This window comes from Neolamprologus multifasciatus, unplaced genomic scaffold (genome assembly GCF_963576455.1).
Source record: "Neolamprologus multifasciatus unplaced genomic scaffold, fNeoMul1.2 chr13_unloc_2, whole genome shotgun sequence".
NCBI classification, from domain to species: Eukaryota; Metazoa; Chordata; class Actinopteri; order Cichliformes; family Cichlidae; genus Neolamprologus; species Neolamprologus multifasciatus.
In genome coordinates this window covers 243,508-257,984 of record NW_028181975.1, presented here as the reverse complement: position 1 = coordinate 257,984, position 14,477 = coordinate 243,508, and the positions used below count along the sequence as shown (strand labels likewise).

Below are 14,477 nucleotides of genomic sequence, written 5' to 3'. Positions count from 1 at the left end.
GACATCACAACAAAAAAGTTACTCTGGCATTTATATTTGACATCACAACAGAGAAGCGTGTCTGGCATTGATATTTGACATGACAACAGAGAAGCGAATCTGACATTGATATTTGACATCACAACAGAGAAGCGAATCTGGCATTGACATTTGACATCACAAAAAAGAGAAGCGAATCTGGCATTGATATTTGACCTCACAACAGAGAGACGAATCTGGCATTGACATTTGACATCACAAAAAAGAGGAGCGAGTATGGCATTGACATTTGACATCAAAACAGAGAAGCGTGTCTGGCATTGATATTTGACATCACAACAGAGAAGCGAATCTGACATTGATATTTGACATCACAACAGAGAAGCGAGTCTGGCACTTATATTTGACATCACAACAGAGAGATGAATTTGGCATTGATATTTGACATCACAACAGAGAAGCGTGTCTGGCATTGATATTTGACATGACAACAGAGAAGCGAATCTGACATTGATATTTGACATCACAACAGAGAAGCGAGTTTGGCATAGATATTTGACCTCACAACAGAGAGACGAATCTGGCATTGACATTTGACATCACAAAAAAGAGAAGCGAGTCTGGCATTGACATTTGACATCAAAACAGAGAAGCGATTCTGGCATTGATATTTGACATCACAACAGAGAAGGGAGTTTCGCATTAATATTTGACATCACAACAGAGAAGCGAGTCTAGCATTGACATTTGACATCACAACAGAGAAGCGAATTTGGCATTGACATTTGACATCACAACAAAAAAGCTTCTCTGGCATTTATATTTGACATCACAACAGAGGGTTGAATATTGCATTGACATTTGACATCACAACAGAGAAGCGTGTCTGGCATTGATATTTGACATCACAACAGAGAAGCGAGTCTGGCACTTATATTTGACATCACAACAGAGAAGCGAATCTGGCATTGATATTTGACATCACAACAGAGAGATGAATTTTGGCATTGATATTTGACATCACAACAGAGAAGCGAGTCTGGCATTGATATTTGACATCACAACAGAGAGATGAATCTGGCATTGATTTTTGACATCACAACAGAGAGGTCAAATCTGGCATTGATATTTGACATCACAACAGAGAAGCGAGTCTGGCATTGATATTTGACATCACAGCAGAGAAGCGAGTTTCGCATTGATATTTGACATCACAACAGAGAAGCGAGTCTGGCATTGGTATTTGACATCACCACAGAGAAGCGAGTTTCCCATTGATATTTGACATCACAACAGAGAAGCGAGTCTGGCATTGATTTTTGACATCACAACAGAGACGTCAAATCTGGCATTGATATTTGACATCACAACAGAGAAGCGAGTCTGGCATTGACATTTTACATCACAGCAGAGAAGCGAGTTTCGCATTGATGTTTGACATCACAACAGAGAAGCGAGTCTGGCATTGACATTTGACATCACAACAGAGAAGCGAGTCTGGCATTGACATTTGACATCACAACAGAGAAGCGAGTCTGGCATTGACATTTGACATCACAACAGAGAAGCGAGTCTGGCATTGATATTTGACATCACAACAGAGAAGCGAGTCTGGCATTGATATTTGACATCACAACAGAGAAGCGAATCTGGCATTGATATTTGACATCACAACAGAGAAGCGAGTCTGGCATTTATATTTGACATCACAACAGAGAAGTGAGTGTGGCATTGATATTTGACATCACAACAGAGAAGTGAGTGTGGCATTGATATTTGACATCACAACAGAGAAGCGAATTTGGGATTGATATTTGACATCACAACTGTCACGGTTCTGGGTCAGTTTCCACCCAGTATTTTGAGTTTATTATGTATTGGTTTAATTTTGCATCAGGGATTGTTTTCTTGTTCTCTTGTTGTGTTAATGATGACGATTATGATGTTTATTATTAGAGTTTCATGTTTCTGTTTGTGTTTAGCATTTGTTCTTCGGTTGTGTCTGCTTAGTATATGTCTAGTTCCATGCCGAAAGCCGACAGCTCGCCGACTCTGATGCTTCGGCGCATCGGCGCTTTGTGTTTCCGTCTTTTTTGCGCTCGATTTTGAGCTGCAGGTTTTGTCTCTCTCTAACCAAAATTCACTGAAGCAGAAGCAGAAGATCCAAACTACGCTCCACATTTGATCAATGTCGTCATTAATCCCCTCTGACTTTTGCTGTTTTGCTACGAGCACGATAAAATCACACTTCCTGCACAGCTCTCTCTCTCTGTACTTCAAGAACAGTTTCCCGTCTCAAATCCTGCATCATTCATTCGCTTATCACCCACCAGTCTACCGCTGTTTACAGCGCTGTCGGCCGCTGGGACAAGAAAGCCTAATTTCTGCTGTTTAATACTGAAGAAATGTAAACTTTTTAAAACGATGCAATAAAGTGTATCTGCTATAGAAAACAGGGCAGGAAAATCTCCTTCATGTTTTTCTGTTTTATCCTCAGTTACTTTGACACAAAGGCCTCTGCTGTGATGCTCACACCTCTGATGAAGTCTCACATGTGTCAGCGCTGATAAATCATCAGAATTATAATATTTCTGACTGTCTGAGGCAAAATCCAATTGAATGGAATCAGGACCTCGTGAATCGAATGGATTACAGAAATCAGTGATGATACCCAGCCGTAGTGAGCAGCCTAGGCCCGACAGAAGTGGATGTAGCTGTGGGTAAAAAGGTGGAAAGAACTACTGATAACTTTTTTGTTAAGGCCTGATCCTTCTGAAATTCATAGCCAGCTCTGACATGCAGCCATCAATCTCTGGGCGCTGAAAAAGCAGCAGTGTATCCAGAAAACACATTATATGCTGCGATAAATGCCCAAGTGTCCCTCTAACACTGCCTTTCAGTGGCAAACAGGTGGTCAGAGGACACAGGATGACATCATACTGTATGCATATATGACATCATACTGTAAGGCTTATATGACATCATACTGTATGCATATATGACATCATACTGCATTTATTGGCAATCCTGACGGTTGTTTGGAGTCATTGCTACTCTCAAACAATTACATACTCACGGGAGTTTCTTCTGGATCTTCGGTGGAAAGGCCCGTCTCTGGACTCTTTTCACCCTCCAGTGTTTTCCATCTCTGGATTATCCAGTAACCACAGGGGCACTTTTGTTTTTAACAGAGTCAAAGCAAGAAAGCGGGGTAAGAAGGGAGGCCTACGTCAGCGATTGCAGAAGCAAATACGATACAATCGTATTCCTTTACCATCAATAATCCTGGCTAATGTGCAGTCTCTGAGGAGTAAAATGGATGAACTGCATTTGAATGTCGCACACTTACGTGACTACAGGGATACATGTCTAATGGCATTCACAGAGACTTGGCTCAAGGATTCTGACCCTGATTGTTCTCTGGAACTAAATGGCTTCGGGTATCCCATACGTTTGGATCGAGACCCCGGAGCAACCCAGAAATCTCGAGGAGGAGGGGTGTGTTTGTATATAAATCAGAAATGGTGTAAAAACGTTACCGTTTGTAGACAAGTATGTCTGCCTGACATTGAGCTCCTCTCTGTGTCTTTGAGGCCGTTTTATCTGCCGAGGGAATTCCCACAGATCAACGTCACCGTCGTTTACGTCCATCATAAAGCGAATCCTAAGAATGCGACTGACACCAGCTCTAATGTCATCCACTCACTACAATCTCTCTCTCCTGAGGCTCCTAATATTGTTCTTGTTGACTTTAATCGCTGCGACTTGAAGAAAACACTGAGCAGTTTTTATCAGTATGTGAACTGTCCCACACGCTTCAATAAGACTCTGGATCTATGTTACGGTTCCATAAAAGGTGCGTATACATCTGTGGCTGGCCCCGCCCTCGGATCCTCGGATCACATCACGGTGCATCTTCTGCCAGTTTACAAGACTGTGCTGAGAAGAGAGAAGGTGAGGAAACACCGCATAAAGGTTTGGAGTGATGATGCCTCTTTAGCCCTGCAGGGCTGCTTTGACTGTACAGACTGGTCGGTATTTATAGAATCATGTAGAGACATTAATGAACTCACTGACATTGTCTGCAGCTATATCTCCTTTTGCAGAGACATGATTATCCCTTCAAAGGTTGTGCATTTTTTCCCTAATAACAAACCATGGTCTTCCAAAGCTCTTATGAGGCTGATTCATGAAAGGAAAAAAGCTTTTACTGAAGGGAATATCTTGAAAGTCAGAGAAATTAGGAAGGAGATCAGATCAGAAATTAAAAAAGCCAAAATAAAATACAAGGATAAGGTAGAGGCGGAGATGGGTAGCAATAACTTAAGGGTGGCCTGGGCAGGCATGAAACACATGACTGGTCACTGTTACAGTGACTGTAATAAGATGAGTCTCCCTGGTTTTAGTTCAGACTCTCAGTTAGCCAATGAGCTGAATAGATTTTATTTGAGATTTAATGATAATTATAATTCAAGGAATACACTTGATTTCTTAATAGAGAGCACCAGAGCGCGCCCCCCCCCCCCCCCCCAGCTTTGTTCTTTGATGAAAGAAGGGTGGGAAGTCTTTTTAAAATGAGTAAGAGTAACAAAAGTCCAGGTCCTGATAATATTTGTGGCCAGTTGCCTAGAACATGTGCTGAGCAATTATGCAGTGTTTTTTATTACATCTTTCTTTTATCTCTTCAGCAACAGAAGGTTCCAGAGTAAAAAATCAATTATTTCTCCAGTCGCTAAGACTACAAAACGTACATCATTAAATGATTTTAGGCCTGTCGCTCTAACATCTTTAGTGGTGAAGTACTTTGAAAAACTTGTGAGGAAGGAGATCCTGCAGCAAGTAGAGAAGCTTATAGACTCACTACAATTTGCATACAGGCCTCGTAGAGGTGTTGATGATGCAGTGGTCACTCTGTTGAATTTCCTCTATCGCCATCTTGATGGCGCCAAAGCTCATGCTCAGCTCTTATTTATTGATTTTTCTTCAGCTTTTAATACTATCCAGCCACATCTTTTAGTTGATAAACTTCTTAACCAGTTTAAACTTGATTTTAATCTTGTTGGTTGGATTTTAGACTTTTTAACTGACAGATCTCAGTGTGTGAGAGTAAACGGTTGTTTTTCCAAACAGCTGAACTCTTCTACTGGCTCACCCAAGGGCGTAGATTTGGCATGGATGGAAGGGACATGTCCCCACCAATAATTTGATCTCTTCGAGTAAAGAAAAACAAACCCGATAGAAAGAAAAAAAAAGATCTGTCGACGTCTCATTCACCCAGCGGTGCAGAAAGAGTTAAATTACGTTCTCTACTGGAGTCCTACGTCATGTGACAAATATGACCAATGTGATTGGCTGAGCCTTTCAGGGAGCTCTGTTTAGTTTTAGCAGCGGCAAACCTGCTGCGAGGAGGAGAGGAAGACGGCAGCAAAGAGGAAGAACCTGGATATAAGAAAGTGTTTTTCAAAGAAACCTGTAAGTCACTTAAAGCCAAGTTCACTCATAAAATGTGTCACAATAACGTTACAGGCTATGCTAGGCTTTGGCCCACATCAGTCTAAAATTGTAACCATGAATAACGTGTTTTGGAAACTAACTGCACAACAGGCAGCACTATTAGTTCTCTCAGTCTCAGAGCAGCATTTCTAATTTTGATTGAAACTGTCAGAGAAAACAGAGCCTCGAGCAAGCCAGGATATTAGTTTACAGAGGCTGTTAAAATTATATGTCTATCGTTAAAATGTTGGTGACACAATAATTTCATCCTCATGGTGCTGACATATTCATAGGGTTAATTTTTGAGACAAAATATCACGAGGTAGTCATGATTTTTGCAAATATTCCAACCAACACAAAGCTCAGAGAGTAATGGTGACACAAGATCACAGGTGAAACTGGATGATGACTTGTTGGTTCATGACTGTATTTGAAGCACATGTGTGACTGCATGTATGTGAATGTCTCACTGTTATTGATCAGGTGACAGAGGCAGCTCTGCCATGTTGTAGCTCAGAGGTGAAGAGGCGAGGTCACAGGTGACTGACTGATGATTTGGTGCTGTAGATTAACTAGTATTTATTATCATGACAGTTGTTAGGCTGCTGATGTAAATTGTTTCATTAGTGTATATTTGACAAAGAATCTGAATTGACATGTCTCACTTTTTATATGGCACGAATCAATGTGTTATTTTATCAGGTGGCAATATGTCCTAGTGCATTCAGAGGGGAGGAGCCAGGGCCAAAGGTGAGACACATCAACCACATAATAATAATTTTAATCTGAGGATAAAACGCATGTACTGAGGCTGAAAGAAGCTTCAGTGCTCTCAGAAGACTAAAAACATGGGTAAGGTTAACAATGACTCAAATGAGATGAAACAATGCTGCTGTATGTCCACCAGGAGAGACTGGACAGTATAGATGTAAAACAAACATGCCAGCAGTTTATCTCAGTTAACGAGAGGAGCAAGCATGTGTTTGGCTCCTTCACATAGTGGACATTGAGTTGTTGTGTGGGACACCAGTAGTCCATGTCTGTAGCTGTAACAGTAGTTCATGTTTAGAGTAAAACATCCCAGCTCACTGATTTGATCGGGGCAACAGTGTGGCTAAAATGTTGCATAATGTTGCTGAGAGATCTTTTACTTTGTGGTCATCTTAGATGAGTAGTTTTATGGACAAAAACCAGCGGGTCATTCAGTGTTCCCTTAGTGCTAATGTGTCAGAGATGTTGGTGTACTATAACTGAAGTAATGTTGTTAAGTCCTTAAAGTCATATTCTTTTATTGTCATGACTGTATTTGAAGCTATGTTTGTATGATACCTGATTTATATGGATTATGGTTGAACTAAACTCTAAAATACTTAGTCATTTGTTTAATAGTAATTTAACATTATATAATTCAAATGTAAAACTATGAATTGTAATTTTAAATGGTTTAAAAGCATGAAGAATAGCATATGTAGGCAAGTATATTTCTCCTTTTTTTAAATCAAGAAGCAAAGACAAAAAGGAAAAAGCAAGAAACAGGGCAGGGTTTGGTGGTTGAATCATCCGTCCCCACCAATGCCAAAACCAAATCTACGCCCTTGGGCTCACCACAAGGTTGTTGTCTCTCTCCTCTACTGTATATTTTGTACACTAATGACTGTCGCAGTACACAGGCCAACAGGCATTTCATTAAATATGCAGATGACGCAGTCATTGTAAGCCTCCTTCATGGTGAAGAGGATTCCCATGGGCCTGTTGTGGATGAGTTTGTTTTCATGGTGTGATCAGTCCTTCTTAATGATTAACACCTTGAAAACCAAGGACATGGTTATTGACCTCAGGAAGACATCCCCCCATCCTGCACTAACAGTGGTAAATGGTGCAGCCATTGAACTGGTGGACAGTTATAAGTATTTGGGGGTTGTTCTTGATAAGACTCTGTCCTTTGAGTCACATGTTGCTGCTACAGTGAAAAAGGTTCAACAAAGACTGCACTTTTTAAGGAGGTTGAGAGGTTTTAATGTTTCATCTAAAATGATGACAGAGAGTGATATTATACCCCTTATGTCAAACCGAGTGATTTATGACCCCTAGAGTGATTTATGGCCCTATGAAGTAATAAAGTAATAAATGAAGTAATAAAATATGATATTCATAAAAATATGCTAGCTCATAGCTCATTGCTTTTCCCCCTTAACCCTAACTAATTGATTATTTAAGTTTCTTATATATCAAATATCATTGTTTTATTTTTTAATCCATTAAAAAAAAAAAAAAGGTTTTATTTTTTGTGCTTAAAAAACGCCATCTGGTGGTGGCTCAGCGTGTGTGCGAGGGCGCGTGCCCGAGGCTGTGTGTCAGGGCGCATGCACGCGCGCGCCTGTGTCTCCGGACTTTGTGTTTCTCGGGCTCCGTGCTTATGTGTGAAAACGTGTTAATACATAGTAAAATAGTGAAACTGTTTAGTTAAACTTTGTAACGTTCAGTATGGCCAGAAATACAGGCTGCATGCCTTCGGGGAAAACTTTATTTCAATTTATATGCATTTGTTTAATCCGAACAAGGAGATTTAGAATAAAACTCAGAATCGTGAAAAAAAAAAACTCCACCGAAAAAACGCACCGCGGCTCCCAACATAAAAAAACTCTTTTTCTCCAAAAAACCCCGATAGGTACCCCTCTATTCCCAAAAACCTTATATTTTGGAAACAGGTGAAAAATCCTGAAAAAATCCTTAGTCTTTTGTCCCCCCCGCGGTTCCCACCCCGATCCTCCGCGCAGGAAAAGCAAAAACTCCCGCACCGCGGCTCCCAACATAAAAAAACTATTTTTCTCCAAAAAACCCCGATAGGTACCCCTCTATTCCCAAAAACCTTATATTTCGGAAACAGGGGAAAAATCCTGAAAAAATCCTTAGTCTTTTGTCCCCCCGCGGTTCCCACCCCGATCCTCCGCGGAGGAAAAGCAAAAACTCCCGCACCGCGGCTCCTCCAAAATACCTGAAAAAACCCTTTCTCTCAAATTCACCCCGAACCTTAGACTAAATAACCAGGGAAAAACTCCTGAAAACCCTGCTACCCCTTTTATTCCCAAAAAACCTTATATTCGAAAACAGGGGAAAAATCCTGGAAAGTCCTTAGTCTGTTTTCTTCAAAACGACCCCTCTTACCAGCTACCTCTAACACAGAGTCTAAGTTCTCCCTTTGCTCTTAATCGATCCGCTACCAGAGCACAATTTTTTCCTGCCTGTTCGCTCCTGGCTCAACTCCCGAATACTGCTTCCTAGTTTGAAATTTTCCGCCAGAGACCAACTCCGCCTAACTTAGCCCCGCTGCCAATCACATAACAATTGGGCGGCTCCCTTCGCACCCCGGTTAGCCAATCGGCTGCAGGTCTGATTTACCTTCTCAGCGATAGGTTTATTCTCTTACTGGCATTCAGGATAAATAATCTAACATTTCACCTTAAATTTAACTGTTTTTTTCTCTCAGAAAAAACAAACAAGCTTTTCTCTCACAAAAAACAACCAAGTTTTCTCTCTTTTTCACAAAGAATCATGGCCGCCAGACCTACCAACCTCAATGTGGTCTCTCAAACTCCCGTGACCAGCTACAGATCCTCTGCCACGCCAGAACTCACCCGAATGCACCTTTGCAGAGTGCAGCCAACAGCAGATGCCAGCCGTTTGGAGGAGAGATTCGGGCTCAACAATGGCGGGTTTTGGGGCTATGCCTTCAGCCTTCCAGAGGGTGAAATATTTTTCTATCAACTCAAAGCGGGTGAAAGTTTTGGTCCACTCACACCGCGGATCGCTTTTACTTGTTCTGACTGGGCTGTTCTCACTCTCATCACAACCCCCGAAATACAGAGAAGCGTGCGGGAAACGAGCTCGCAGCAACCGCGAACCAGAGACCAGCAAACACAGACCCATCGGGTTTTCAGAGAGGCCTGCTCATTCCCGCCATTCACCCAGGAGCCCAGCAGGCATCAGACTGCGAACATGGTGACCAAAACGCAGACATTTACCCAGTGGGAGACCAAGAGCACTCCATTTTGCAGGAGGATATGTAGAGCTAGTCGCCATACATGCGATCGAGCTTACAAAGATGATTTTGTGCTGGACCTCACAAACACCAACTCCGGTGTTTTCAGCACATTGCTGCGAATTCCGACTCAGGACTGGCTGAAGATGGTGGCTGAGAAGAATACCAGAATATTAGAGCTGTTTAAGCTGAGTAAAACTACAACTCAGGTGGTCCTTGTTGGAAAGAACCAGCCACGCTCTACATAGCCCCCGCCCCTCATCCGGTCCCCCCTTACCCCGCCTCCTCCTCACCCTGTCCTTTTAAAAACTGCAACCGCTCTCTCCTCCACATCGTGTTAAAACAAGCATGCCTCACCACAGCTTTGGAACCCTCAGCGGTCTATCTCCATCATCCCTCCGACCATCAGCTGCTTCTACGCCACCACCCAGCCCTCCAATGGACCTGGCTACACCACCGCCCAGCCCTCCAATGGACCTGGCTACTCCACCAGCGAGTCCGTTGATGGAGAGCCCGCATCAGGCCTCAGCGTCTCCGGCCGCTATGTCTCCACCTCCGCCCTCCTCACCTCAAGGATGGAACTCGCCAAGCCACCCGCAACTCGGTTGGGAATCACCCGACCAGACCCCCTCAACCACCGCAGTCTCCGGTGCATCGCTGTGGGCCTTGGGCGACCCTGTGTGCCGGGCTCTTTTCCGAGAGTCTGAAGACAATGACCCCAACCTCGGCGAATGCCACGGAGATCATGCGGAGAACGATGAAGCCGGGACTCTACTCCCTACTGCTGTGTTTGAACTTATAAAATTAACTGTGAAGTACCTCGTTAACTCTTTGGTAAACAAACACAGGGAGGATGTCTGTCAAGGGTGCCAGATCTCACACCCATCACAAAAATGCCATTCCTGTATTTTCCCGCTGGAAAAATATTACTTTTTCAAGTACTATGATGAACTCTGTAGAAGATTATGGAATGGACATTTCACTAACACATTGTTACAAATTTTGCGGTTAGAGGGTTTTTCACCGCCAGCGGCTCAAGTCAGAGGCGTGGCCCAAGCGTATCTCTTTGAACTCCGAGATGCCAGCGATTTAGAGAGTGCGCTGCAACAAATTGACTCAAGCATTACCAAAATTACCCGCACAACGATTGATAAGGTTCTAAACGATAATTACGCCCTTTGGCTCCCCTAGTATTCATTTTTTTTGTGCTCTCCCCCCTATTACCTTTTTATTTTTTTATTTTTTTCTTCATAACATGTTTTATTTTTCTTGTTTTTAGCTTTAATGTTTTTCTCTGTTAGTTTTCCTTACTTTCAGTTTTCTTGTTCATGTGTATTGTTTGTTCATTAAATAGTTTTGTGGAAAAACTTTACATCAAATAAAACTTTCTTGGAAAAACTTTACAAGAATCAAATGTAATTATTTGTCTTACTTGAATCAAAAGTGTAATGTTACATCAAATAAAACTAGCCGCTCATCATGAAATAAAACCATAGTTAAACATAACCTCAAAGATCACACATGGCAGAGCAGATTCTATTGAAACGTGCATATTATGACCCATCTCACCCTGGTAGTTTTTGCGGTGTGGAAAAATTGATTAAAAGCATACAGGATGAAACTGGTACAAGGATTAACACGCAAACAGCCCAAAAATTCCTCTCTGGACAAGACGCTTACACCTTACATAGGGCTGCACGCCTGCGCTTTCCGAGAAACCGTGTGTTTGTCCCCAGACCTCTTAATCAATACCAAGCAGACCTTTGTGATATGAGGGCGTTAGCCGAGCATAATGATGGCTATCAATATTTACTTACAGTTATAGATGTTTTCTCTAAAAAAGCCTATGCAAGAGTGTTGAAAAACAAAACAGGCGTTCAAGTCACTAAGGCTTTTGACTCTGTCTTAAAAGATAGCCAAATCCCTCAAAAGCTACAAACAGATAGCGGTAAGGAATTTTTTAATTCTAGTTTTCAATCTTTAATGAAAAAGCATGGTATAAATAATTTTGCTACAGGGAGCGATCTAAAAGCCTCAGTCTGTGAAAGGTTTAATCGAACTCTTAAAAGTAAAATGTATAGATACTTCACTGCTCAAAATACACGTAGATATATCGATGTGTTACAAGATTTATTACACAGCTATAACACTAGCTATCATCGGTCCATTAAAATGGCCCCGAATCAAATAAATCCAGAGAACACAGCGTTAGTATTTCAAAACCTATATGGCACTTCTTCTCGCTCTAGAAAAAAGCCCATGAAATTTAAAAAGGGAGATCATGTTAGGCTGTCCAAAGTGAGAGGTGTGTTTGATAAGCGGTATGAGCAAACATTCACAAGCGAGGTGTTTACTATTGACCAATGCATTCCTAGAGATCCTCCTGTTTATAAAATAAAAGATTATGATGGGGAAGAAATTATCGGTAGTTTTTACGAGCATGAGCAACAGAAAATCGCTCTTGTCAAGGATAAGCTCTATCACATAGACAAAATTCTCGCAAAACGTAAAGAGAGGGGAAAACTTTATTTACTGGTCAAATGGCAAAATTGGCCTGAAAAATTTAATAGCTGGGTTAAAGCCAGTGAGCTTAAAAACATTGCTTAACAAACGTGGTACCACACACGCATCTTGGTAACCTTAGTAATGGGTCAACAATGACTGTCAGGTCGCAGGGTTTTTACGTCACGCTTCCATCAAACGCAAGTTTGAATGTATTTAAAAATAACACCAGCAGCTGCTTTCGTGTGGATCTTGCCAAGCATCTCGATCTCGATGGGGCATGGGAGGTGGCTCTCACTGAAATTTCATATCCCTATACATGGCTTAATCTCCCGAATGATAAGGCTTATTTTGAATGGAGGAAAAAGGGTGATGCTAACCAGAGCCCTGATGATGTTGCTAAAACGAAAATACGCTCTGGCTTTTATGAGGATGCTAACACGTTGAGAACAGAGATTGAAGCCTGCCTCAGGCGTATCGACTCTGATATTTATCTAAAATATCATCCCATTGTTAAAAAGCTTGAATTCACAGCTGGGGGCATATATCAGCTCAGGTTTTTTCCGCCTCTCGCATATATGCTTGGTGTCCCAGCAGGTGTCTGGCAACGATTCGAGCGTAAATTTGCCCCTTATCCTGCAGATATAAAGGCGGGGTGTTACCATTTATTCTGTTATTCTGATATAGCCGCCTTGCAGCTCGTGGGTGATAGCTACTCCCCCCTGCTGCGCACTGTCAAAATAGAGGGTAATTACGGAGATATTATCACACAGAGCTTTAACAAACCAGACTATATTTCTGTAGCGCGCAAACACATTGAAAATATCCATATTGAAATCAAAACTGATCAGAACGAGCCTGTAAACTTTACCTACGGTAAAACGATAGTAAAGCTACACTTCCGACCTGTCAAGGATCTCGCATAACTCATAACAAAAAAAAATGGATAATAATAGATTTATACGGTATTATGAAACCCAGGCTGGTAACGGTCTCCCCGGCTTTTCAGGTGCACCTGTTATTTACGGCCGCGGAATAGCATCTATTTTTTCTAAATTATTTAGATTTGTAACCCCGTTCATAAAGAGGGGTGTGAGCATTGCAAAGCCTCACCTCAAATCTGCTGTCAAAGGCTTTGCTTCAGATATTGTCACATCCTCACTCTCAAATTTGACTCATTCAAACACACAAGAACAGCAAGAGGGTTCGGGATTGACCCTAATTTCTCGCAGACCCTTGAAGCGGCCCCCTGGTCAGAGGTTGGGAGAGTTTAAAATGCGGAGGAAAACGGTGAAAAAGAGACAGAGTGGGAAAACCATCAGACGGACAGGACGCAAGCCTAAGACTGATATATTCTAAAAACAAGAACAACTAAGAAGCAAACAGCAATGTCTTTACTTAATGAGAGATCAAGCGAATGCACCTTGAGCGAGTTGGATCTGTTTACAGCTCCACTGACCCAAATGTCAATCGAGGACAAATGTTATTCAGAAATTTTACCAGTAACAGCGATCACAGATCGGGGACCTCTGGAATTTTATGTGCCTGGAAATGGCTTGCATTACTTAGATCTGAATGATACACTGCTGAGTTTAAGGCTGAAAATAACAAACCCTGATGGTAGCGATATTGAAGCAGACGCTAAAGTTGGAATTATAAATTACCCTTTAAACACCATTTTCTCCCAATGTGACGTCACATTGGGCGACAGACTGATTTCACAAGCGAGTTCGACACATGCGTATAGAGCGATAATTGAAACATATTTAAATTACTCAGAAGAAAGTCTGAAAACTCAATTTAGTGCAGGTCTTTTTTACAAAGATACTGCTGATTCACACGACTCCCATGTTGTGAATAACGGCCCGAATAGGGGCTTAGTCCGCAGGGCAGTTTACAGTGCACGCTCGCGAGAGTTCCATGTGATGGGTCCGCTACATTCACACATATTTTTCTGCGAAAGACTCTTATTAAATAATGTGGATCTACAGATTAAACTCACAAGAGCTAACGATGCTTTCACCCTAATGGCGCCTCAAAATGCCAATTACCATCTCAATATTGTGGGGGCCTCATTGTTCGTTGTGCGCCTTGGCCATGCCTCCGTTCTGATGCGCGCAAATGCACTTTACCCAATCTCCCGGATTAATGTAAAGACATTTTCAATACCCGAGAACTCGCGGATATCACATCATGAGAATCTGTTTCTGGGGTCACTTCCCCGTTACCTAGTGATAGGCATGGTTAACCATGAGGCTTTTACAGGTCGATATGATTTATGCCCTTTCAATTTCCAACACAACAATCTAGAGTTTTTGGCTTTGTGTCATGAGAGTAAGCAAATACCAGCCAAAGCGTTTCAACCTAATTTTGCTGAGAATCAGTCCGTAAGAGAGTTTTACAGCCTGTACACTGCTACCGGGAGAAACCTGAAAGATCTGTCCTTGTGCATTGACAGACAGGA

At 41.9% G+C, this 14,477-nt stretch overlaps 1 long non-coding RNA gene across 1 annotated transcript in view; it reads right to left on the bottom strand.

Moving 5' to 3' along the window:
• LOC146490419 (uncharacterized) overlaps positions 1 to 14,477 on the bottom strand; it is a 185,047-nt gene that overhangs the window by 45,455 nt on the left and 125,115 nt on the right. The gene's annotated exons all lie outside the window — the stretch shown is intronic.